This window comes from Pipistrellus hanaki (assembly GCF_964339955.1).
Source record: "Pipistrellus hanaki genome assembly, chromosome: X".
Lineage (NCBI taxonomy): Eukaryota > Metazoa > Chordata > Mammalia > Chiroptera > Vespertilionidae > Pipistrellus > Pipistrellus hanaki.
The window spans coordinates 38,735,376-38,762,532 of NC_140524.1; the positions used below are offsets into that span (position 1 = coordinate 38,735,376).

Below are 27,157 nucleotides of genomic sequence, written 5' to 3' on the forward strand. Positions count from 1 at the left end.
CGCTGCTAGTATTAGTGGAGAGAAATGGTGCGCCTGCATGTAAGGTGCATAAGGGAAATGAATGTAACATGATTATAGCAATCAGTCATTAGCAAATGTTGTAGTTTGTTGTTAATTATGTATAACAGGATATTATAAAAATTAAGTTATAAAGTTTTTATTAAAACGTTTCTTACATAATGTTATATTGGCTGGGCCACAAAAATATTCTTATTCCTTGTGGTGAGCCTCGAGTTTGACATGCTTGATATACACAATTTAGATGAATCTCCAGAAAATTATGCTGAGTAAAAAAAGCCAATCCGCAAAAGTTACATATTCAAAAATATACAAATGGTGAACAGTGGTTTCCAGGAGGAAGAGAAAGCAGGTGTTTGCTGTCATAAAACAAAAGGGATTCTAGTGGTGATGGAACCTTTCTGAATTTTGACTGTATCAATCTCTTGACTTTAATATTGTTCTATAATTTTGCAAAAGGTTACATTACAAGAAACTGGGTAAAAGGTACACAAGATCTCTCTGTGTCATTTCTGATAAGTAATGTGTTTATGATTATAGCAAAGTATAAAGTTTTAACTAAAAATGTAATTTGGAATTACAAAATATACTACAATTAAATTCATTGGTAAAAGGGAAGAAAATCTACTTGCATTAACTCCATATTCTGTTTTAAACATGATTCCAATTAATCTTTCCAAAACATTATTTTTTAAACTTTTATTTTTATTCCATTATTGACATAACTATTGACATGACTCTACTAGAGTATTTGATCTGGCTAAAACATATTTCTTTCTGTTCAATCTATATATACAGTATAAAAGGCTAATATGCTAAGTGTCCCTCCAATAGGTCGCTATGACATGTACTGACCACCAGGAGGCAGACACTCAACACAGGAGCTGCCATGACATTTACAAAGAAATGGCACTGTGGACCTGGCGCTAAGAAAACAACACTGAGCTTCCCCCAAGTGGGACACAGGCCCTGCCACCACCCTGAAGTGACACCCCACCAAATTGCAGCCAACATTGCCAAGACACCATGGTGCAAAATGCAGCCCACAGCCCATCCCAACCCAGCCCAGGTGGGTGCTGGGTAATGACATCATGTAGCAACGCCTGGCTTCCTCTCCCTAGCAACTAGCCTCCTTGCAATTTCTTCAGCCTAGGAACACGACTTGCTTTATAGCCAGGTGCAAACATTTTACACGTTAATCAAATGTCTGTGAAGCATTTTCCCATGCTTCATCTCATTTGATCCTCATAGAAGTCCTGGAGTAGGTAGATTGGAGACTTGGTAGAATCCTATTTTCTGTTCATTAGCCAGAAAACAGAGATTTAGAAAGTTTAGAAACTTGACCCAACTGAAAAGAAGTAAGAAATGGTGGACCTTGAAAATGACTTCAGGTTTTCTCACTGCACAGAATATAGTAAAATACTGCTGCAGTTAAATATTTTACCCTTTGTTCTCCCTGCATGATCTACAATAATAATCTGCTCCATCTTGATATTTACTGCTATGTTGCTAACAATTACCAGAAGGAGAAGTTGGGGTGCTTCACTGGGCTGGAAAAAGTTTAGCTAAATCAGAAAGCAGGTCTAATTAAGCAAGTTTATTCTATACTAGAGGCCCGATGCACGAAATTCGTGCATGGGGGTGTGTGTCTCTCTCAGCCCAGCTTGTACCCTCTCCAATTTGGGAATCCCTCGAGGGATATATGACTGCCTGTTTAGGCTAAGGTGACTAGACATCCAGCTTTTGGCAGGACAGTCCTGATTTTTAACAATTTGTCCCCCGTCCCGCAGCATTTTAAAAAAAGTCCCAATTTTTGGAAAGAATCTTTTAAATCTTTTGGACTTTTTAAAAACGCTGCAGGATGTGGGACAAAATTGTTAAATATCAGGACTGTCCCGCCAAAAGTGGGACATCTGGTCACCTTAGTTTAGGCCCAATCCCAGTAGGATCAGGCTTAAATGGGCAGTCAGACACCCCTCTCACAATACAGGACTGCTTGCTTCCAACTGCTTGCCTGCCTACCTTCCTGATTGCCCCTAACTGTTTCTGCCTGCCAGCCTGATCACCCCCTAACCACTCCCATGCCAGCCTGATTGATGCCTAACTGCTCCCCTGCCAACCTGATCGCCCACAACTGCCCTTCCCCACTGGCTATCTTGTGTCCACATGGGGGCTGCCAGATTTGACCACATGGGGACAGCCATCTTATGTGTTGGAGTAATGGTTAATTTGCATATTACTTTTATTAGATAGGATATATAAAAGGCTAAGTTGACTTGCCCAAGCATGATTCATATAAAGCTCTCATTGGCACCAATTGCACGCATGTGCTTCTATCTGTCATTGTTGATTGTGAATTTGGTTGACACTTCTATTATAGAGAAAGGGTGAATAGCGATATTAAAATATTTCTTCTAATTCATTTCCTTTTAGTGTGCATGAATCTGTGCACTGGGCCACTAGTATCAAAATAAAAAAGCTGATATAATGGAGCACTTCAGGTCTAAAACCCATCAGTACATGACAATTTAGATATCTGGTTTTAGAAACATATTTTGCTTGTTTAAGTGATACTTCTCCCTAGTTATTCCCATGGCTCACTCCTTGATCTCCTTCATGTTGTGTCTCATATACTTCCCTCTCAGTGAAATCTTCTGCGACATGATTTGAAATGACATGCCCTCCTTCCCATTCCCTATTCATTCAATCCTGTTTTAATATTCTCCATAATACATTACCATAGAACATATTATATCATTGTTTACTTCTTATCTCCCTTTAATAGGATGTAAATTTCATGAAGGTGATTATTTTTGTTTGTTTCAGTCACAGGGATAATCCCCAGGGCCTGACCTATAGTAGGCACTCAGTATATATCGATATCTGAGTAAGTGAATGAAATGAAAATTTTTTTCTTGGTGATAAGTAATACAAAACTTACTCTATGAGAGTGATATAAAATCCAGTTTATAAGAATTCAGAAGTGATAAATCCTAAAATGTATACCCAATATACTGTATTGGAATTTGAGTTTTATATATCTTTTGGATGCATTACAATATACAAAACTTTAAGATGAATAATTAAGGCTGCAGTTTTGTCAGCATAAGGAGTACTTTGGATTAAAGATATGACCTGCCAAAAGAATCTGCCACTTCAAAACTATTACTAATGAATTTCCATTAGCTATGGAAGAACTGGAAGCTGCTTAAGTACAGATGAAACGAATTTCAGAGAGTTCATGTCAACTTTAATAACATGGCATCTGCCATTTTTGTTAACATCTGAAAGAAAACACCAATCAGTATCAGTTGATTCAGGGAAGAAGAGGCATTCCTATTAAACAAAATTGAAAACTTGATGTGGTTTTTAAGTTTATGTGAGAAGATTGATGGATCAGGTATCAGGAGACCCCATCCTCTATCACTCACTGTCTTAGGCATTGTGTGCTGAGGCAAATCAAAATCAATTAGAACTCAGTTGCCTGATCTGTAAAACATTAGTGGATAGAATAGACTCCGAGCTCTTCAAATGTTGACATTGTCTCATTTATCTTAGTGATACCAGTGCCTAGCATACTGTTGATAACTAATATAGGCCTATTAAATGAATTAAGGAAGTTCTATTTGGGTCTCTCAGAAATTGTATCTTTTCTTTCTTTCTTTTTTTTTCTACTAGGCTTTGAGAAATGGTGATATTCCGAAACTATCATTTCTTATTTTTTATTTATTTGTTTGTTTTATTCTCTAAAGTTCTACATATGTCTCTTTTTCCCCCAATTGACCCCCCCACAGCCATTCCCACCCCAGGCAAGCCCCCACTGTATCTTTTATTGACTGAACTACAGCCCTCCTCTCTCAGAGAAGCTTATTCTTTCCTAATGGGCCTGCAAGGTACCGACTGCCCATAAGAGCAAGAAGGCTGAGGCCAGGAATTTCTCTGTACATGAATTCAGAAAATAGTGGCAGAGTTGGGTTCTAGGTGTCTTTAGCTATTTTGATCTATGCTATGCAGGTGAATCTGGGGTCAGGGGTACTTGAAAGAAAAGCCATGATCTAAAACTGACAAACTGACATATACATCGAGTGGCCAGATTATTATGATCTTTGAATACATAATAATTTGGTCACTCAGTGTATATCCTATATAATAAAAGGCTAATATGCAAATTTTCCCCTCTACCAGCAGGCAGGCTGGACCCCACCCATGCACAAATTCATACACTGTGATACACACACACACACACACACACACACACACACACACACACACACACTGAGTGGCCTGATTATTATGCATTCAGATATCATAATAATCTGGTCACTCAGTGTATACTATTTTTTATCACTTGATGGTATGTTTTTATTGATTTTAGAGAGAGAGGAAAGGGAGGGAGAGGCGAGAGAGAGAGAAACATCAGTCAGTTTCCTCCTGACTAGGGATCATACTGCAACCTGGGTATGTGCCCAGACCAGAAATTGAACCTGAGACACTTTAGTGCACAGGATAATACTCCAACCAAGTGAGCCACATAGGCCAGAGCTGAAGTTGCTTTTTACTATCCTTTGATAATCCCTAAAAAGTAAAAAGGTAAAGAGTCTTTCAAATTTAATGCCACACTTTCTAAATGTAAAACACCAACCTCTTCTGATAATGTAAAGTGTTGAATGAATTCAATATCATTTTTGAATGGGTACATAAGAAACTAGTACTAATGGTCACCTCTTGGGAAGGGAAGTGGAGGATTGGGGTCAGGAGGCTTATTTATTTTATTTTAAAATGTTTTTTATTGATTTCAGAGAGAAAGGGAGAGGGAGATAGAACCATCAATGAGAGAGAATCATTGACCAGCTGCCTCCTTCCCCCTTCTGGAGATCAAGCCCACAAACTGGGCATATGCCCTGACTGGGAATCAAACTATGACCTCCTGATTCATAGGTCGATGCTGAACCACTGAGCCACACCAGACAGGCTTATTTTCTTTATGTCTTTATATACTGTTTTAATTTTGTTCTGTGCACATATTTTATATTTCTAAAGTAAAATTTAAAAATAAATATATTAGATGTTTTCAATAATGCTTTAGATGGACCAAAACCATTGTGTTTAAAAAACATTTGTCATTTACTTCTGCACTTAATCCTGCTTACCTTTGCTTCTTCTTAGAGTAGGTGTTCAGTAGATGTGTTTAAGCAAGAAGTTTGCAAACATCTATATACAATAAATTTTACAAAAGGTGATTATAAAATGTTTATAGGCTTTCCACTATTCATATAAAAAGACTAGTACGGACAACAGTACTGGGAACAAGTTGAAGATAATAAGCTAGTAAGCATGAAGAAACAATAAAAAACAGCTACATTAAATGTAGAAATCAATATTGCTCAGTCAAGCAAAAACAATGATTTATATCAATAGCAGAGTAGTGATAAATAAACCGTTGTCTTGTTAGTACCACCTTTAACTCATTAGCTGACCTACAGTTAGACATTTAATATTAACATCTCCCATTAATCATAATAGCCAAAAAGTGGAACAACCCAAATGTCTATCAATGGTTAAATGGATAAACAAACATGTTATATCCAGACCATGAAATATTATTCAGCTACAAAAATAAAGTATTGATACATGCCATAATGTGAATATGCACCTTGAAAACGTTATGTGCTAAGTGAAAGAAGCCAGACACAAAAGACCACATACTATATGGTGCATTCATATGAAAGCCCAGAATCATGAAACCTATAGAAATAGAAAGTAAATTAGTAGTTATTTAGAGCTGAGGAGGTAGAGGGCTGGAAAGAGTGATAAGTCAGGAGTATAGGGTTTCTTTTTGAGGTGATGAAAATGTTTGAAAATTGACTATGGGGATAGTTGACCATATTTGTAAATATGCTAAAATCCACTGAACTGTACGTTTTACATGAGTGGTATGGAATGTCGATTACATCTTAATAAAAATGCTTGAAAAAGGGCTTCTGGTCAAGATGGCAAAGTAGGTGTAAACACTGTCCTCGTGCTCACCTCCTCCCACTACTACAGCAAAATTACAGCTAAATTACAGAACAACTACCCTGGAGAACCACCTGAAGAATAGAACTATAACTAAAGATATAAAGAAAAAGCCATGTCAAGATTGGTAGGAGGAATGGGAAGGTGAACTAGGCTGGTCTCATACCCATGTGTGGTAATTAAAAATCAGGAGGGATATCTCAGCTGCAGAGGTTCCCCACTGAAGAGTGAGGGGTCCCAGCCCCACACTGGGCACCCAAGCCCAGACCACCACTGGGGAAAAAGGAGTCTCCACAACAGCTGGCTGTGAAAATACACAAGGACACAATCTGGATGAGTTGGAGAGCTGCTGCAGACACAGGCATCTTCTTAAAGGGTCCATGCACAGACTCTTTTGCTCACAAACACTCATCCTGAGCTCCAGTGAAGGGACAGTAGTTTGAAAGGCTTCAGGAACATAGAGGGAAGAACTGAATCATCCGGATTCAAGTTCGGCTTCAAGGCGAAGGCTGGAGGAGCAGCTCTCCTGTGCTCTGAATGCCATTTGTTCTTTTGTTGAATTCCCCCATCCCACCCAAGCTACTATCACACCCTTCAGGCCCAGGCAGGCACTAAATCTGAGGCTCCACTAACCCAGTTAACATAGCTCTCACCCCATCCTAGTGATCTCTGAGACCCAGACCCACCTTATTACACACATGAGATCAAAACCCTTTTTTGATGGTTAACCCACAAAAGGGGCCAGCCTGGGCCCATGCTGTGGACATTCCTAAAATCTCTTAAACCCCAAACAAGCAGCTGCTGGCTGCAGCATACCCCGTACCTCTTGCTAAGAGATCCCAAGACTGGCACTAGTGGCAGCTGGCCTTGGTTCATAGCATAACCACTCTCAAATGCCCCCAAACCCTGCACAAGCAACTACCAACCAAAGTCGCATTCAAGCTCCTACCAGGTGGCCTCAGGCTGGACACAGGCAGGGGCTGATCTTGGCCTGCAAGGCAGCCCCATCCCAAGAGGCCACAGAACCAACACACCAGTTGGCTGGCTTCAGACCACGACAGAGCACCATCAGATTAGCACCATAAATGACATACCCAAAGGGTCAACTGAGCAAGCACCTGAGCCCCACTAAAGCAAATCTCCCTTTGTGGGGCCAACCCCCATGAAACAGCTTTTCTGCCAAAGGTGAACTATTCAGTTCTCACAGACAGTCAGCCTTAGGGTCAATACCACCCACTGACATGCCAACAACAATCAAAGCTCAACTACAACAGGAGAGCACACACAAAGCACAAGGTAGCAAAAACACCCAATTGGAACAGCAAAAACAAACAAAAAAAGATTTAAAAATATAAGGATAGTTTAAGGGACCTCTGGGACAATATCAAACATAATACCATTTGCATTATGGGGTGTCCAAAAAAGAAGATGCAAGAAATTGAAAACTTATTTGAAGAAATAATGACTGAAAAACTTCCCTAACCTGGGGAAGGAAAAACACATCAAGTCCAGGAAGTGCAGAGTCCCAAAAAACAAGAACCTGAAGAGGCCCACACCAAAACATATAATTAACATGCCAAAGGTTAAAGACAAAGGGAGATTCTTAAAAGCAGCAAGAGAAAACCAGTTGGTTATCTATAAGGGAGCTTCCATTAGACTGTCAGCTGATTTCTCAACAGAAACTTCCTATGCCAGAAATACTCAAAGTGAAAAAAAAAACCAAGGACTTATAACCAAGACAACTCTACCCAGCAGCAAAGCTATGGTTTCGAATCAAAGGAGAGATAAAGAGCTTCCCTGATAAGAAAAAGCTGATGTAGTTCTTTACCACTAAACCAGTATTACAGGAAATGCTAAGGGACTTCTATAAGAAAAAAATATGAATAAAAATATTACAGAAAAAATATTCTCACTGACAGGCAAATACATAATGAAAGCAGTGGATCAACCAACACTAAAACTAGTACAAAGGTTAAAATGCAAAAGTAGGAAGATCATGTATAATTACAACAGAAAATTAAGGGATACACACAAACACACACGCACACACAAAAGAAGTAAAAAGTAATGACAAAAATATAGGGGGGTGTGAGTAAAAACAGTGGTGATTATAGAATGTGTTAGGACTTAAGCAACCATGAACTTACCAGTAAAATAGTTGCTATAACCATAGCTTGGTATATATGAAGCACATGGTAATCACAAACTAAAAATATACAAGAGATATATGAGAAATAAAGAAAAAGGAATTGAAACACAACACTATAGAAAGTCAACAACATGCAAGAGAATAAGGAACAGAGAAGAACTGCAAAAACAATCAGAAAACAATAAAATGTCAATAACTATATATCTATCAATAATTACTTTAAATGTAAATAGATTAAATGCTCCACTTGAAAAAAGAATGAATAAAGTGTTATCCTAATATATAAAAATCCTGGGTCCACTGAAACTGGTTTGGTTCAGTGGATAGAACTTCAGCCTGTGGACTCAAGGGTCCCAGGTTTGATTCCAGCCAAGAGCATGTGCCTTAGTTGTGGGCACAGCCCCAGTGGTCAGAGGCAGCTGATCGATGTTTCTAACTCTCTGTCCCTCTTCCTTCCTCTCTGTAAAAAATCAATAACATATATATATATATATATACACACACACACACACACATATATATATATATATATATATATATATATATATATATATATATATATATAAACAACAACAACAACAACAACCCTGGGTCCCTCAGGACCAGAGGCTCGACAAACTGGAAGTCAGTCCTGCAGTCAGCGCTGGGTTGCCACCCAACACTTAGACTGCTGTGGCTGCAGGCCTGGTGACCCAGCACTGACTGCTGAGGGGGCTGCAAATCAGGCCCAGAGAGAAGCCTGAAGAGAGAAGCAGGGTCTGATCCTTAGCCACACCTTCATTTCTCTCCAGGCCTCCACTGGGGCTGCTTATCAGCCCTGCTTTTCCGGTTAGGCCCCATTGATAGGCCCAGAAACACTGATTGGCATAGAAATCAATGAATCAGAACCAAATCTGGGTGAAGTGTGAGGAGCCAACGGCTGCCTAGGAGGCAGAGCTTTTGGTGCTGACTGGCATAGAAACCAACCAATAAGAACCAAATTGGCCTGCAGAGGCGGGCAGTTTGGAGTGAGATCAGGCCTGCAGGGGAGGGCAGTTGGGGGTGATCAAGAAGGCAGAGGTAGTTGTGGGTGAGATCAGGCTGGCAGGGAAGGGCAGTTAGTGGTGATCAAGCAGGCAGGCAGAGGCAGTTAGGGGCGATCAGGCAGGCAGGTGAATGGATAGGAGCCAGTAGTCCCAGATTGTGAAGGGGATATCTGACTGCCGGTTTAGGCCCAATCCCAAGAGGTCTCCAATTGGAGAGGGTGCAGGCTGGACTGAGGGAACCCCCCAACCCCCACTTCATGCACGAATTTTGTGCACCAGGCCACTAGTGTGTGTGTGTGTGTGTGTGTGTGTGTGTGTGTAATACGGTACTTGAAAGTATAATACAGAAATATTACTTGGCCATAAAAAAAGAATGTAATCTTAACATTTGTGACAGCATGGATGCACCTAGCAGATATTATGCTAAGTGGAATTAGTCAGACAGACAAAGACCAATACCATCACTTAATATCTGTAATTTAAAAAACAAAATAAATGAACAAGCAAGACTAAAACAACTTCATAGATGCAGAGAACAAAATGATGGTTGCCAGATGGGAGGAGGCTTAGGTGGCTGGATGAAAATGGTGAAGGTATTATAAGAAGTACAAATTAGTTACGGGGATGTAAAATACAGTTTAAGGATTTTAATCAATAATATTGTACCAATTATACATGGTGTCAGGTGTGTGAAAGATGTATGGAATAATTTTGTAAGTTATATAAATGTCTAACTACTATGTTGTACAGTTGAAACTAATAGAATATTAAATGTCAACTGTAATTGAGAATAATTTTTTTTAATTAAAAGTTAAAAAATTTTAAGTGAAAAAATACTAATATGTCCCAATTTCTTCTTTAATTCTAAAGTCAAACAGTTATTACAATAAGGTGCAATCCATGACCATCCTTTTAAAATAATTAAAAGAGAAAGAAAACCAAGGAAGGCATTTGCTTTGCTTTGTCTTCTTATAGGTTTGCATCATTATGTATTGTGTTCAAGGTGACTCACAGGTTACTGATTTGCTGATTAGTATTTCACAATATAATCTTTATACAGTGAAATATTATTCGTCCATAAAAGAGAATTAAACTTATTATCCAGCAAAAAATTATTTGTGACCATTTATTTTTCACTCTTTCAAATGCATGTAGAGAGACCTGGTGTGTGTCAGGTGCACTGTGAGAAAAATAGGAGAATGGGGCCTCCCTGCAGGGTTTATTTTCCTTTTCCCCCAGAAATACAGTTGTCTCTATGGTACATGGCAGGAATATGGTACTATTGTCTTTGAAGAAAACCATACAGCACAGCAGACATAGTACATCCGAGCACAGTACATTCATTCAGTTCTCTCCTACTAAAATGAAACAATGACCAGATTTGGAATCCTGGGTTTTCCTGCTCATTTTAAATTCAAGAAGTTCAAGGCAGGAAATTAAAGTATAGCTAGACCCGTAGTTACTTACTATTATCCGTGAGTCAGATATAACAACAGAATACTGTATTACATGTACAAGTCAATGGTGAATCAATGTTTTTAAGAGCTTCTGCATACATGGATATTTCCACAGCTGCAGAACCAACTACTGCAGAAGTACATGCTGAGCACACATTTACAATTTAGTAAAGCTGGAAAGAATTTTATTTTTGTAAAAACGAAATGGGGTGTGGCTCATTTTCTTGCCAAAGGGCTATTTTATTCCAAGACACTGGTGTCTGCTGACCTTCATTTATAGGCTGAGCAATGTTCTATTTAAGTAAATTTAACTCATTGTGGGCACTTTTTTTAGGATGCAATAATTATTGCAAAGAAATAACAATGTTTAAATTTGATTTGTTCTTAGTTTAGATTTGATTATATTGGGTTATAAATGAATGTCTTTGTTGGCACAAGGTTTAAATTTAGAAATTATTTTATGTTTAGAAAAGAGGCGGTGAGAGTGTGAGCGTGGTGTGAGCGTGGGTGTTAGTGCGAAGGGAAAAAAAAAAGAAAAGAGGCCATATTTAAGTTCATTTTCTGCATATGAGGATATTTTTAGGTTTCATGAAATCAAACATTATTTTTGTGTTTTTTCCTCTTTTACTAGACTGCAGAAGTATCATTGATCTTTGTAGCTCTAGCACCTAACCAACTTCATTAAACTTTTATTTAGTTGAATGGATGAAATCATTCCACAGACTAAGGTATTGTCTGTATTTCTATCCTTGGCTAATTATTACTCCATTTGCAGTTTGTACTTTCTCAATATATACTTGAGAATTTTGGTAATATTTTAAAGTTTTCCCGAGTTTTACATCTATTTATAAATGGCTTACAAGCTTTCTTTTACATAATACATATTTTAAGGTACTTGACATATCAGCCTGCTGGTTGGTTTTATAGAAATTTTCTGTGGTTAGGAAAGTTCTTCCCCTTCTGCTAGCCCTTATGAATATATTCTAGCTTGTTTTTTTAATTCCCCCATATGTTTTTAATTAATTCTAGAGAGAGAGGAAGAGAGAGGAAGAGAGAAAATGGGTGTGAGAGAGAAATGTCGATTGGTTGCTTCATGCACACGCCTCAACCAGGGATTGAACCCACAACCCAGATATGTGCCCTGACTGGGAATCGAACCCAGGGCCGTTTGGTACACAGGGTGACAGTCATGACCACTGAGAAAACAGCGGCTAGGGCTTTAGTTGTCCCCCTCTCCCAGAAGTCCAACTAATGCTAGAATATTTGGATTTAGCGCATGACACTAAATGCATGGGTTAGTTTATATATTTAAACATGTAAACCTATCAATATTACTATTTTGCTATCTACATTTAGTGATAACTTGGCTATATTTGTTTTTAAATTACCATAATACAAAAAATAAATTTTTAATTATTCATAAACACTTACAAAAAAAAAAGAAAAAATGATTTCACTGTAGCTGTAAACTGGAGAACCACAAATTACTAAAAATATTTTTTTTATTTATTGTCTAAAGTTTTACATATCTCTCCTTTTTTCCCCGATTAGCCCAAAATATTTATTGAATGTGCCAATATTCTTTATCATTTCCTGGTTTTTCTCTCTGAAAACTTCCACTGGAAGAAATAATGGGCATCATAAATTTATGATTAATATGTTTTGGACTCGTCCATTTCTAAAGGCTACATGTCATCTTAGAAAACTATTAATTTAATTTATAACCTTCTGCCATCTCCAGCATTTTTATGTTTTTTGCTAATTTCTTTTATCTTTTCTCCAATTTTTTTAAAGGTAAACTTTCTAACATTCACATTTTTCATGATTTCTACTATTGTAGAAACACTGAAGAACTTAAAGCATTTTTCCTCTGCCCAAAAGTATTACTTTTCATCCTGATCTAATGTTAATGGCCATGAACTTATAATGGTATCTGCAATGTATTAAAAGAGTCATATTTCCAATTTTCTTTTGAGGGCCAGTTGTTTAGACTCTTGGATAGCATGTCCTCACAAAAGAATAAATAAATAGTAAGCAGCTTTCTGAGGTAAGCCAACCTGGAACTTTGTTAAAAATCCTTCACATTCACAATGAAAAGCAATGGAAAGCAGTATTTTCACAATGCCATTATAAAACAGAAAAAAATAAACGATCTTATTTATCTTATGTGGTGACACTTAAGGAAAAGGGGTTTGAATTAAGAGAACAATGAAGAAGTACGTAGATAGATACATACCTAACAAAGATCATATCTAAGGCAACATTAACTCTTTGGTAAATGGGAACATTTATTAAGTACATACGAATATGCTAGTTTCCTTATAAATGTTCTCATTTGATTCTAAGGCCAACAATGTGACAAGAGGTATCCTCATTTTATAAATGGAGAAATTGAGATTTGGAGGACTTAAAAGAACTTCCACAATGTCACAGAGATATAAAATAACAAAGCCAATTTATGCTAAAATCCATCTGACTATGAAATATAGTATGTATATGACACCACAGAAAAGGCAACAGGAGGTGGTTAGAGAGAGTTGTCAGGTCAAACAAACCTTCCAGCTTCCTTAGTGAGACTGCTGAAGTGTGGGGAGGAGAAAAATGTCAGGGCAGGTCTGTGAAGCAGCATGTTTAGAGATGCATATGCAATGTACAAGGAGCCATTGGAATAAACAAAATATTTTATACAAGAATTTGTAATCCGGGGAGTCACCATATACTGAAACTAGGTGCAAAGTAAGTGGCAGCATCAGAATTTTCACAATTGAATTTTTTTTATTAATAATATTATTTAAGCAACCTGAATGAAATAAAAAAGTTTTAGTTTATTGAGTGATGGCAAGAGACCAATAGCTTGAGATTAAAGAAGCCTATCAACAAACAGTCATTTAACTAAATCCAGGATGAAAAGTTTCTGTAGACTACTGAAGGTTTATGATCACAAATAAGTTCTGTATGCATTTTAAAAATGAATATTTTTTATTGAATTCCCACAGGGAGAGGGAGAGGGAGAGATAGAAACATCAATGATGAGATAGAATAATTGATTGGCTGCCTTTTGCATGTTCCCCACTGGGGATGAAGTCCTGGGGAATCGAACTGGTGACCTCCTGGTTCATCGGTCCACACTCAACCACTGAGCCATGCTGGCTGGGCTGAGCTCCATATACTTGCACCAACTTTTATAGCAACCTGAAACCTACAGGCGACTGAAAAACAAACCTGTCTCCCTTCCTCCACTAAGAGTTACGTTTCAAAAAATAGAACTTCCTATGATTGTATACAGCACAGGATTCTACTTCATCCTGCTCTGCACCTGTTAACTAGATCAGAGGAAACCAAAATATTTCCAAGACATATACTTTACCTAAACCAGGTCCATTTTGGTCAGTATGACATGCTATATAAAGAGTGGCTTTTTTTTTTTTAAGTGCCACTGTTTGTGATCAAAGCTCTTTTTTGCTTAAGCCAAAGTTTAACTTCCAGAGATTGTCAAAGGAATTCATGTTTAAAAACAAAACTTCTTGCAATTTCTATGTATTTATCTCAAAGAATTAATCAGTCGCAAAATGGTTCTTGCCCAAGGAAGTTCCCTGAAGCCCTTGCTATAAGATTGAAAATAACATAAATGTCCAACAACCTGGAATTAGTAAAAAAAAAAAAAAAGATTATGAAATATACATTATATAGACTGCTATCCAATGATTTTAAACTTTAAAAAAATATTTGAATACATGAAAACATGTTCAGAATGCAGTAAGTGAGAGAATGGGATAAAACTGTATGTGCCATATGATCCCAATTGTAAAAATATCTAACTTTCTCTAGACACAGGGAATAGATAAAATATATAAAGAAGTGGTAGGTGGTACAATTTTGAGTAATTTAAATTTTCTTATTTATAAACCCTGTTACATTTTTCTTTAAGATTTTTATAATGGCCTTGTATTTTTTTAATCCAAAGTAAAGTGATCAAAAACATCTTAAGTATGCACCACTTAGGACACTTTTCCAGTGTCTTAGTTTACTTTAGTAACCTTTAGATGACTAAATCATACATACTGACTTATATAGCAACAGAATATACTCCAAGAACCATTTCCTGTCATTTTCACCTCTGAGAAAACAACTGTTCAGTCTATAATGGTAATTCTCTCTGACCTGAAATATAAGTTCCAAAATACCAAAAAGGACTTTAAGAAATGGCAAAGGAAAATGTGCAAACAAATTAAGAAATATGGGGGGGGGGCTTAAAAATTATACTCATCTCTGAAAGACAAGGTATCATTCAGTGTGAATAAGAAAACAAAAACAGATCCAGAGACAGAGAAACATGGATCAGACCATCAAACCTCAGAAGGAAGGTTGGAGAGGGGGGAGGTAAGGGGGAGAGATCAACCAAAGGACTTGTATGCATGTATATAAGCCTAACCAATGGATACAGACAACAGGGGGGTGAGGGCAGGAATTGAGGAGATGGGGGGGGGTAATGGGAGAATAAGGACACATATGTAACACCTTAATCAATAAAGAAATTAAAAAAAAGAAAGAAAATGTCAACCTGGCCCAGCTGGTGTGGCTCAGTGGTTGAGCTTCAAACTAAGAACCAGGAGTTTGATGCCTAGATTCCTGGTAGGGGCAGATGCCTGGGTTGTGGGCTCAATCCCCAGTAGGGGTCTTGCAGGAGGCAGAATCGATGATTCTCATCATTAATGTTTCTATCTCTCTCTGCCTCCTTCTCTGAAATCAATAAAATATATTCTTTAAATGTCTACCTGAGTGCAAACTATGCAATCAGAGCATATACTATAGAACACAATAATATCAATATTCAAAGCTATGATACTACCCCACACATTTTATTTTATAGAAAGTAAAAACTTTAGCTTAGCCAGTGTGGATCAATGGTTGAGAGTTGGCCCATGAATCAGGAGGTCAGGGTTCGATTCCTAGTCAGGGCACATGCCCAGGTTGCTTGTTCAATCCAGAGTACAGGGTGTGCAGGAGGCAGCCTATCAATGATTCTATCTCACCATTGATATTTCTATCTCTGTCCCTCTCCCTTCCTCTCTCTGAAATGAATAAAAAACATATTTAAAAAATGAAAAAACTTTAAAAGAAAGTAAAAACTTTCTAAATAAATATAACAGTTTAAGAGAATCAGTTATATTTTCAGTGAAGATAACAAAAAATTTGCTATCAATATTTTATCCAGAGATGGTTGAAATCAGAGTTTTGACTTAAAAAAAAAAAAAAGATTTCTGTTAGCAAAAAAAAAAAAAAAAAAGCTATTTTTCAGAACTAGTCCTATCATACCAGGTTATTTTAAAAGTCCTTTAACCCAGGGCTTCTTACTTATTTTATTTTTTAAAATTTTTTATTTTTTCTGCTAACCTATTTTCATTTTAATTAACTACTATCACTTTAAAAGTGGTATTTTAACAAATGTCATCAAACATAATTTTAATTAAAAGAAAAAATGGATAACTCAAAAGAACAACAGTTAAAGAACCATCATATAATTGGCAAAATTATAATAAGCATTAAAAATTAATTCCAAATTAACAGATTTGAAGGTAATAGGTGAAAATGGCCCATCTATAAAAAGAAAGACAATGACCCATTTAGCACAACACGTTTGTTTTTCAAGTGAAGATTTATACTAACTTTTCACCTTTTCTGTGTTAATGATGGCACAGAGCCTTAAGTATACAGATTATCTTCATTATGTGCATTTTCATACTTGCATGTTGTCCTCCCAATTATAAGGAGAAACACTTGATTTTTCATGAGCAATTTTACACAAAACCTCCTATTACAGGCAATCACAAAACTAAGAAGGAAGCATGATTAGCCAATAGATTCTGTAATGATTAATAATGAACATCAAAACACTGCTCAGTAGTCCTTGAGAAAGGTCTGTCACCTGTGGTAGCCTGTGAAAGCCACCACCACGTTAATGGCTTTCACAGGCTACTTGGCACAGTAGAGGGGATAAAAATATAAGAAAGTATTACGTATAGGTTTTTATTCTCTTGTTATCAACCATTTCTCTTATTTTTCATTATAATATGTCTGGCTTCATTTCTCCTTTGCTCATGAAATTGGATGGCTGGAGAACTTTTACAGACAAGTACAAATGTGGCAAGACTTAAGTGATGAGAACTCTACCATTTCTATAAACTCTTATTAAAGCTCTAGTGTTTCTATGATATACTACTACAGTACTTTGAATTTATATAGCACCTGTCTGCTGAAGAGCCAAGGCTTACATAGCTCACTTATCCTTTCAGCATGCCTGTGAAATACATAGATTGGAAACAGATGGCTAACAAATAAAGTAAAATCCAGATATGAACAGAGAACTTCCAAGATTTACTTAAGATGGTCTATCTGTCCAAACTGTAGAGGTCTAAAAGGCCCGGGATTCCACACTCAATGCCTTTTTCAAGTAATAACACTATCATCTCCTTTCTATCAAACAAATTTCTACACTGGTAAGAAAAATTAAGTTTTCTCACAATATAAAATCAGTTGGTTTAATGTGCCAAAAATCCTTGTTAAGAAATGATATAAAAGGTACCTCTATATTTTAAAGAACTAACATTAATCCTGGAATAAGCCAGCGGTGATCATCAACTTGCCAACAAGTTATTTAACTTGGTTCAATAAAGTTGCATTGAAAGTTGAAAATTCAAGTGATAAATACAACTAAAATAAGCCCGGCTATAATTATTTGGGGAAGAAAATTCCAGGAAACAAAAATCCTTGAGCTATGCCCTCATTTCATAAATGAGAAAATCTATGGTGCCTGGCACATGTGTATACTCAATGTTAGTTATCAATATAATAATTTTAAGTGGTTTTGTCAAGGTCAAACTATGAGTCAGTGGCAGAGCCATGTCTAGAATCCAGTTCTCCTGAAGCCAATTTCCACATACTTCCCCACGAGTATTTTCATTTTCATTTAACCAGCAATGCTTTTCATCCCTAAAGCAGTTTATACTCAGTAATATTTGTCCTTCAAGTGCTAAAAATAAGGCAAATTCAATATTAAACATATTGAATGTTTTAAAACTGCCTCACCTCCATAACTACCTACAAGATGGCTCAAGTATTATCCCATCTTTTCCTGAGGCTGACATTTCATGATTAGCCAAGCCATAACTTTAACCAAAGTTCTCTCATAGCTAAAAAGAGCTAGTCGTGACCACTGTGTCTAAAATAGCTTCCAACAGTGTAATGTATCCAAAAAGCTTTTGAAACTTCCAACACATTGAACATACGTTACATGTTACATCACTCCTTAGAATAATTTATACAGACTCAGAACATGATCTAGCCGTTTTCTTCTAAATGGAGTTTTATTATTTTCACAGATCAAATTTTCCACCCCCTGGATTACTTTTCACCAAAAAAGAAATTACCATATGAGCCAGTACAAAATGATTCTAAAAACAGATATCCAGGTTGTCATGTATAGATAGATGTTCACTTGTAATTTTATACCAGCTACTTTTGGAATCTGTACTAAATAGCAAAAACAAACAGTTTAACACACATTCCACCTAGATTATGCTATATCAAACACAATAGCAAATTCATGAATTCATCATATGTGCTAAGAATATTATGTCAGTAAATTCCTTGGAAAAACAAGTAGAAATAATGCCTAAAACAGAATATGGAATAATGAATGGCAAGTGGACTTTCTTCCTTTTCCCTGTCAATTTCACCAAAAATAATCACTTCAGTGCTCAAGCACCATGGCCAAATTATCTTCCCTCTTAGTTCCTGGTTTGGCACTCAACCGCTGAGCCACACCAGCCAGGCTGTGCTGTCCTTTTTGAGGTTAAATATTTATTAGAAGCTCAATCTAGAGCCCTGGCCAGGTAGCTCAGTTGGTTAGAGCGTTATCCCTATCTGCCAAAGTTGCGGGTTTGATAGGGAAACAACCAATGAATGCATAAAGAAGTGGAACATCAAATCGATGTCTTCCTCTAAAATCAATCAATTAAATTTTTTTTTAAAAAAATTCAATTTAAAATTATATTGTCATCTCACTGGTGGGAAAGGGTTGTTACCTACTAGAATAGTTAACTCGAGTAACTGCAGGTGCATTTTAAACCCATTTCCAGCTAATGTGTGCCCCAAGGCTAGCCTTTGGGGTGAGAACTATGTGCTTAAAGTAGTTCTAGTTTTTAGGCTCAGGAACCCAAGCACAGCAGAAAAAAGAAGTGCTGGAGTCACTCAAAGGTTGCTGTAGTAGACAAAGGGTTTTTGGCTAATGCATACAAAGCCAAAATTTCTTAATGTTCCCAGTTTCATTTTTAGCTGCCCTAGATGTTTTCAACGCTGCATCCATTTTTGTGAATAAGTAAAGCTTTTAAACTCATGACCTCAGAGATTCCTCTGCCTATTTCTATACTCTGCAATATATAATCTGAACACCAAAACTGCCACGTATTTCCTACAGCAACCATAATTTGGGCCACAAGGGCGGGTATTGGTCAAGATGGGAGCTGTTTCAGCGCCCTCTCATTATTCTACAAAACTTTTGACAGGCAAAGACCCAACCAAATCAACTCGTCAAATTTTGTGTTCACTGTTTTTGTTCCTGATTTCTTTTTTTTTTTTCTAAAGTGAAATCCTTTAATATATATATATATATATATATATATATATATATATATATATATATATATAATTGATTTCAGAGAGGAAAGGAGAGGGAGAGAGAGAGAAACATCAATGATGAAAAAGAATTATTGTTGGCTGCCTTCTACCCCCCCCCCCCCCCCCCCCCCCCCCCGTATTGAGCCCGAAACCCAGGCATGTGCCCTTGACTGGAATGGAACCCGGGACCCTTCAGTCAAAGGGGCAGGCCGACACTCTATCATCTGAGCCAAAACTGCCGGGGCTATTCCTGATTTCTGATCCAATTAATTCCAAACCAGAAAAAACTGGTTAATTTAATTTTTTCTTTAATTCGTTTTTATTTTTCAGTTACAGTTTACATTCAATATTATTCTGTATTAGTTTCAAGTATTCAGCATAGTGGTTAGACAACCATATACTTTACAAAGTGCTCTCCCCCAATATTTCCAGTACCCACCTGACACCATACATAGTTATCAAAATATTATTGATTATATCCCCTTTGCTGTACTTTATATCCTCCTGACTATTTTGTAATTACCAATCTGTATTTCCCAATTCACTTCCCCTTTTCCTCCCAGCCCCCCAAATTCCTCCTCCCTGGCAACCAACTGATTGCTAATTGTAGTCAAGAGATAATCAATATACACCACCTTCAAATAGAACACTACAATTAGAATATAGGCCATACCCAGGAATATGGGCAAAGCCTTATTTTTTAACATTATCTTAGAAGATATAGCTTCAAATCCATCAGTTAAAGATGAAATAGGGTGTGAATAAAATAACAATTTTCCTAGAAAATAATTAGAAAAATTTTAAAATTTAGAAAAGCCATCACTAGATTGAAGGCTCATGGAGGGTTATATATCCCAGCACAAACATATCTCAAACCCTTATTTTATAAACCATTCCTGTTTTTATTTTGGGTAAAATCTGACCACTAAATTCCCTCTCTGTGCCCCTCATTCAAATTCAAGAAGAATTCCCTTGAGTAGAGGCTAGTTCATACTCCCCTCCCCTTTTTTGAGGCTGTAGTTTTTGGAATTCCGGCTTCAGCCATTACATTCCAATCTTAAAGTCAAAAGAAATCATGTGACCATTACCCTAGGGGTATCAGACTTTGGGCACGTGATGGCTACTGGCATGTGTGGGACTCCAACCACTTCGTTGGAATTCTCTGTGAATTGCATCTCCAGGATCAAACTTAGGCTTCCAATCACATTATAACATCCAGCTAAGTTGAGTAGTGCTTACCTCTACTAGTTTTTAACTTTACCTACGTTTTCTACCTATTGTGTGGCCAGTCAGGCTCTCTTCCCCATCCCCCATAGGTCAGCAGGCCAGGCACCCAGAGCATCCTGTCTATCTGATCCTAAAAGGCAAGGCTCGCCAACCAAGTTAGTTCTAAGTTCAACCTTCTGCAGCAGTAGGGATGTAATATACAGCAGGTGAGAAGCAAGAAGCGCCGTGTGCGGCATTAACCCCACTCCATTTTCCAGGCTGGGATCATCTCCTGCCCTGGAGTGAGGCCAAAGGAGCCGCCCGAAAAGGAGAGCCAGAGCAGCAGTGGTGGCGGCAACTTTGGAATTGGCAAGAAGCCGGGGAGGGAGGTGATCGGAGTCCCCCAGCCTCTCATTAGAGCGCTTCAGGATAGCGGGTGGAGAAAAGTAAATACCGGCAACTGCAGCTGAAGGGGGAGTGGGGTAGTACCCCCCTCCCATAGTCTCTAGGGCTGTGCCTTCCAGAGCACCCGGAGAGGTCCCCGGCTACCTCTGTTCCAACCACTCGGGCTACAGAGCCAGGGGAGCTGTGGGAGGGAGCCGACGGGCGGCGGGGGTCGGGGGAGAGAACAGAAAGGTACTGCCCCGAAGGCTTGGGAGATGTTCGGCTACTGAAAGGGAAAAAGTGCTTACTCATAGGGAGACGCGGTACGATCACAATGCTTTCGCTAAGGGCAGGGGAAGCAGGCGGAAAGGGCGCCGGGCCATAGGAGCCTAGTCCCCTCCAGGGGACGCGGTACCCCTTAAGCGCCCAGGGGCGGCGCGAGCCCGCGAGGTCACCCGAGGCGGGTGAGGGGGGGCGGAGGCGTCGCGGGCTGTGGGCTCCAGGATTTCCTGAATCCGGAGCGGGGCGGGGGTGAGGGGGGTTGCTGGTTGGTGGCAATAGCTGGAGAAGGACGACAGAGGGAAGTTAGGAGCTCGATTTCCACTTCGGGGCCATGGCCACGCTAGGGAAGAAGGGCAAATGTTGGCGTCAGGGACTCCAGCTCAAGGTTGGCAACAAGTCGAGCAACTACTGGGAAAGAACCTTCTCTACAGCGAAGAGCATAAAACGTGGAGAACACTGTCACTCCCACCCTTCCCTGACGGTATTGAACGCCTTGGCACCATAGAGCTAGAAAAGAGATTTTTGCTGCCCCCCCCTCTTGCCCTCTGTTCCCCGCCCCCCCACCCCCTCCCGGGCGAGGCACGTTCCTACTGAGGTTCTGGGAGATGCTCTACCCGGACCCACTCCAGCCAACGCCCCGGCACACCCCCTGTCCTGGTGCCCTCCGGTGCCCACGATGCACTTACCTAAAGTCGCAAAGTACCGGATCTGGCCCGACCGCCTCTGACCGACGCGCTCAGACAACTTCTGCCTCTCGGAATCTTTGCGGCTGTGGTTCTAAAGCCAGCACTCCTCCAGCCAGCCCCTCCGCCCCTGGGCCGTCGCTATTGGTTCGGGTGGTGCTTGCAGGCGGCCTGGGAACCAGGAAGCCGATTGGGCCAGGAGCCTGTCACATCAGCTGGGTGGAGAGTTGGGAGAATAATCACCAGACCGGCGCCGGGAGCGATGGGGACGGAACCGTGCGGCTGGGATCTGAGATTGGTCCCCCGCGCCTGCTTCTCCTTCTCCCTGATTATGAGATTACAAAAATCCACAGTGGTCAAAAAATTCTTGAGGAATAAAGGAATAGATGGGAATGTCGGGAACGAGAGTTTGAATGCCACCAAACCCCTATTTAAGTCTATGGAGGGTACAGTTTCTCCCCGAAATCTTGAAGAGAATGTCAGTATGGGAAGAAACTTTTCTAGTAGTTTTATTGGCTTCAGTCAGTCCAGGTGCGGAGCAGCTCAGAGGGAAACCTCAGCAATTCTCCCTTTCCTTAAGAGGTCTGGGGAGCAAATTATGGACAGGACGGGGTTCTCAAGTGTTTAGCTTCGTGCTCAGTAAACTGTTCACCAAAATCACCTGTCTGGTATATATGGCCATGCAGAAAGAGGTGGGTGGAAAGGGATGGTGGAACTAATGTGCTTCCACTTCTTTGACTAGAAATGGACATCAATTCTCATCTGTCTCCTTTCACCAGAGAAAACTTGGACACAGGTTCCTGTTCCCAGAATACCTCTCCTTCTTTTAGCCCACGAGATTGCCTCCAAGCCATAGCTGACCTCTTTTATTAACAGGTATAGAGGTGTCCCCTCCTTATCTGCATTTTGATCCTTTGACTCACTGCAAGTCCAGAGGGCCAGAGTTTGATAGATTCTCCAGTAAGATCTAGAGATTGACTTGTGAGACAGCTGTAGAAGACTGAGTCTAAATAAAATCTTTCCTGTTCCAGTAGGAACCATTTTGTTCAGGAAATGTGTGCTTGGAAATTTTCAAAATGAATTTCAAATTGGTTCAATTACATCCCATTTTACATGCATTTCAGGAAAAATGCCTGAAAAAATGAATTCTCTTATTTGCTGTTATTAATTATTTTAGAGACATTAACTTGTAGTCAGGCTCAGGACTTCTTAAACGGGAAAGAGTGGAGCAGTTCATATAAGGCCTAAAGGCTAGACAAGCAGACAAGGGCTTGGCACTGGGAAAAAGTCTTGTTAAATATTAATTAATGATTAACCAACTGGAAAACCTCATGAAAGGCACAGGAAGGTGAAAAAGAAATGAGAGGGCAATCATGCTTTCAGAAACATTACATTTCTGTTGTGACAGATTTTGTACTGGGTCAGGTTTGGTCAGCACAAAAATACTATAATACTTTCAACAATACAGATTTCAACATGATGGTGTGAGATTAACTACAATGCCATGCACATTTACAATGGACTCCAAAAAACGAGATTACAGGTTTTCAATAATTGGCCCACGATATAGTTTCTGTAATTCTTTACACAAAATTTCTAGATACACTAAATATGTTATTTCAGTTTTCTATCCTTTATGGTGCCTGTAAGTCACCAGTAAGGAGCTTCCACCTACTTCTTTTTAAGAAAAGGTTTTTAGCTGAAACCGGTTTGGCTCAGTGGATAGAGCGTCAGCATGCGGACTGAAAAGGTCCCAGGTTCGATTCCGGTCAAGGGCATGTACCTTGGCTGCAGGCATATCCCCAGTAGGGGGTGTGCAAGAGGCAACTGGTCGATGATTCTCTCTCATCGATGTTTCTAACTCTCTATCCCTCTCTCTTCCTCTCTGTAAAAATCAATAAAATATATTTTTTTTAAAAAAAGGTTTTTACTGATTGATTTGAGAGAGAAACATTAATTTGTTGCTCCTCTTATCTATTCATCCATTGATTGAATGGAGTATGTGCCCTGATGGGGTTTGGGTATCAAACCCACAATCTTGGGGTATCAGAACAGGCTCTAAGTAACCGAACTACCTGGCCAGCACTGCTTTTAAATTTAAATTTACAACTTAGCATGAAGGGAATCTGCAAGCTAAGTTTTCAAGATTGGATACATGTATCATATTTTATTTTAGTTTATTTTTCAAGTAGAATTTAGAATTAGTCAAAACATTAAGAATCCTATACATATGCTATTAATACTTTCTTGTTTATTGTTCAAAAAAGCGTATATAAAAACTTGAATAAAAGTCTTCATTCATCACTAATAATTAGGATGCCATAATTCAGCCAGAATTTTTTGTCAAGAAATGTCATTTTAATGGAAGTGCACTGGTCCATAGTTTCAAAGCTGCAGGGTGCCCAAGTGGTAGCACTACCATCTCTCTTTTTGGCCCTGGCTCTAAAATGGAACCTTATTTAAATATTCATATGATTACTTATTGTCATTTGAATACCATTTATTATTTATTATTTTTAAAATTACAGTTAATATTAAATATTATTTTGTATTAATTTCAGGTGTACAGCACAATGGTAAGACATTCAAAGTGCTCCTTCTGATACTTCCAGTGTCCATCTGGCACCATACATACTTTGAACAATATTATTGATTATATTCTCTATACTGTACTTTACATCCCCATGACTAATTTGTAACTACAAATCTGTACTTCTCAATTCCTTCAACTTTTTTACACAGTTCCCTACCTCTCTACCCCTCCAGCAATCATCAGTTTATTTTCTATGAAACTGTTTCTGTTTTGTTTGTTCATTTATATTATTCATTAGATTCCACATACCAGTATAAATGAAATCATATGGTATTTATCTTTCTGTGACTGACTTATTCAGCATAATACTTTCTAGGTATATCCATGCTGTCGTAATGATAAGACTTCATTCTTTTCTGTGACAAAGTAATATTTCATTGTATACATACACCACACTTTTAAAAAATATATGTTTTTTATTGATTTCAGAGAGGAAGGAAGAGGGAGAGAGAGAAAGAAACATCAATGATGAGAGAGAATCATTTGGATTGGCTGCCTCCTGCACATCCCCTCCCCCTACTGGGGATGGAGCCCACAACCCGGGCATGTGCCCTTGACCAGAATTGAACCTGGGACCTTCAGTCTGCAGGCCGATGCTCTATCCACTGAGCCAGATAAGCTAGGCTGTACCACACTTTGTTATTTAATTCTCTATTGATGGGCACTTGGGTTATTTCCATAACTTGGCTGTCATAAATAACCCTACAATGAAAATAGGAGTGCATATATTTTTTTGAATTAGGGTTTTAGGTTTCTTCAGATATACACACAGAAGTGGAATAGCTAGGTCATGAGGCATTTCCATTTTTAATTTTTTTGAGGACCTTCCATACATTTTTCCAATCTGTATTTCCACCAACAGTACACGAGGGTTCCTTTTTGTCCACATTCTCACCAAAGCTTGTTGTTTGTTGTTTTATTGATGATTAGTGTCTGGTGCACAGATTCATGCACATTGAAAGGAAATTAATTAGAAGAAATATTTTAATATTGCCATCGTCCTTTCTCTATAATAGAAGTGTCAACCAAATTCACGATTGATTATTATTATTATTATTTAAAATAAATCTTTATTGTTCATATAATTACAAAAGTTCCTCATTTTTTCCCCCTCCACCAGGTTCCCACCCCACCCTCTGCCCTTTCCTCACCCCCCATTGTCCTCATCCATAGGTGCACAAGTTATGTTCAGTCTCTTCCCACACCCCCCACTCCTCTTTTCCCTGAGAATTGTCAGTCCACTCCCCTTCCGTACCTCTGATTCTGTTATATTCAACAGTTAATATTGTTCATCAGGTTTTTTAATTCCCTTGGTTTTTAGATTCACTTGTTGATAGTTACATATTTGTTGTTCATAATTTTTATCTTTATTTTCTTCCTCTTCCTAAAGAACCCCCTTCAGCAATTCATGTAATTCTGGTTTGGTGGTGATGAACTCCTTTAGCTTTTTTTTTTTTTTTTTTTTTTTTTTTTTTTTTTTTGTGAAGCTCTTTATCTGGCCTTCGATTCTGAGTAATAGCTTTGCTGGTAGAGTATTTTTGGCTGTAGGTTCTTGCTATTCATCACCTTGACTATTTCTTGCCATTCCCGTCTGGCCTGCATGGTTTCTGTTGAGAAATCAGCTGACAATCGTATGGGTGCTCCTTTATAGGTAACTACCTGCTTTTCTCTTGCTGCTTTTAATATTCTCTCTTTGTCTTTTGCTCTTGAAATTTTAATTATGATGTGTCTTGGTGTGGTCCTCTTTGGATTCCTTTTGTTTGGGGTTCTGTGTGCTTCCTGGACTTGTAAGTCTAATTCTTTCACCAGGTGGGGGAAGTTTTCTGTCACTGTTTCTTTCAATATGTTTTCAGTATCCTGCTCTCTCTCATCTTCTGGGACCCCCATAATTCTGATGTTGGTTCGCTTGAAGTTGTCCCAGAGGTTTCTTACACTATCTTCAACTTTCTGGATTCTCTTGTCTTCTTGCTTCTGTGGAGGAGTGTCCTCTGACTCTTTGTGTTCCAAATCTTTGACTTGATTCTTGCAATCTTCCATTCTGTTTTTAGGACTCTGTATAATATTTTTTTATTTCAGAGAATGTATTCTTTATTTCTTGTTGATCCCTTATTATTTCTTTTTGATCCTTTATTATTTCTAGTTGATCCTTTATTATTTATAGTTGATCCCTTTTCATATCTTCATAGGTCTTGTTTATTTTATTGGCCTTTTCTAGGAGATTCTTGAAAAATCTTATAAGTGTGGTTTTGAATTCTATATCCAGTCGCTTTTTGTCCTCCATTTCTTTCGTTTGTGATCTGTTTCCTTGTCTCGGCATTTTCGCTGCTTCCCTGAGTTGGTAGGGTGGGAGGATCAGCTGTATCTATGCCCGGAGACAGCCTTATTCGACTAGACTTGGAAAACTGCAAGAGCCTCTGTGCTCAGCTTGGATGGGGTGGAGTTTCAGGGTGGAGCCTACAGCCTTGGCTTTCAGTTAGCCCCACCCTATGAGGTTCCTGAGTCTCAGTGCTCCTCAGGGTCCTTTGGTACTTGCTGCAAGCACCTCTGAGAGAAAGGTGCCCTAGAGTTTCGCCCGCTACCAGACAGTCTAGTCTCTCCCCCAATGAGCCCACAACTGGGATTCAGTGCAATTGAAAGTGGGGTTAAGAGCAGTCCGGAGCTTATGTCTC

General features: G+C 38.6%; 1 protein-coding gene across 2 annotated transcripts in view; it reads right to left on the bottom strand.

Moving 5' to 3' along the window:
• The window catches only part of PLS3 (plastin 3), a 91,747-nt gene extending 69,719 nt beyond the window's left edge, over positions 1–22,028 (bottom strand). Inside the window, exon 1 of one of the 2 annotated variants that reach the window (XM_084870287.1) lies at positions 21,899–22,028. The gene's annotated coding sequence lies outside the window, so the exon portion shown is untranslated. The remainder of the gene's footprint in view (positions 1–21,898) is intronic. The other variant, XM_084870290.1, reaches the window with a different exon arrangement.
• Positions 22,029–27,157: the final 5,129 nt, after the last annotated feature.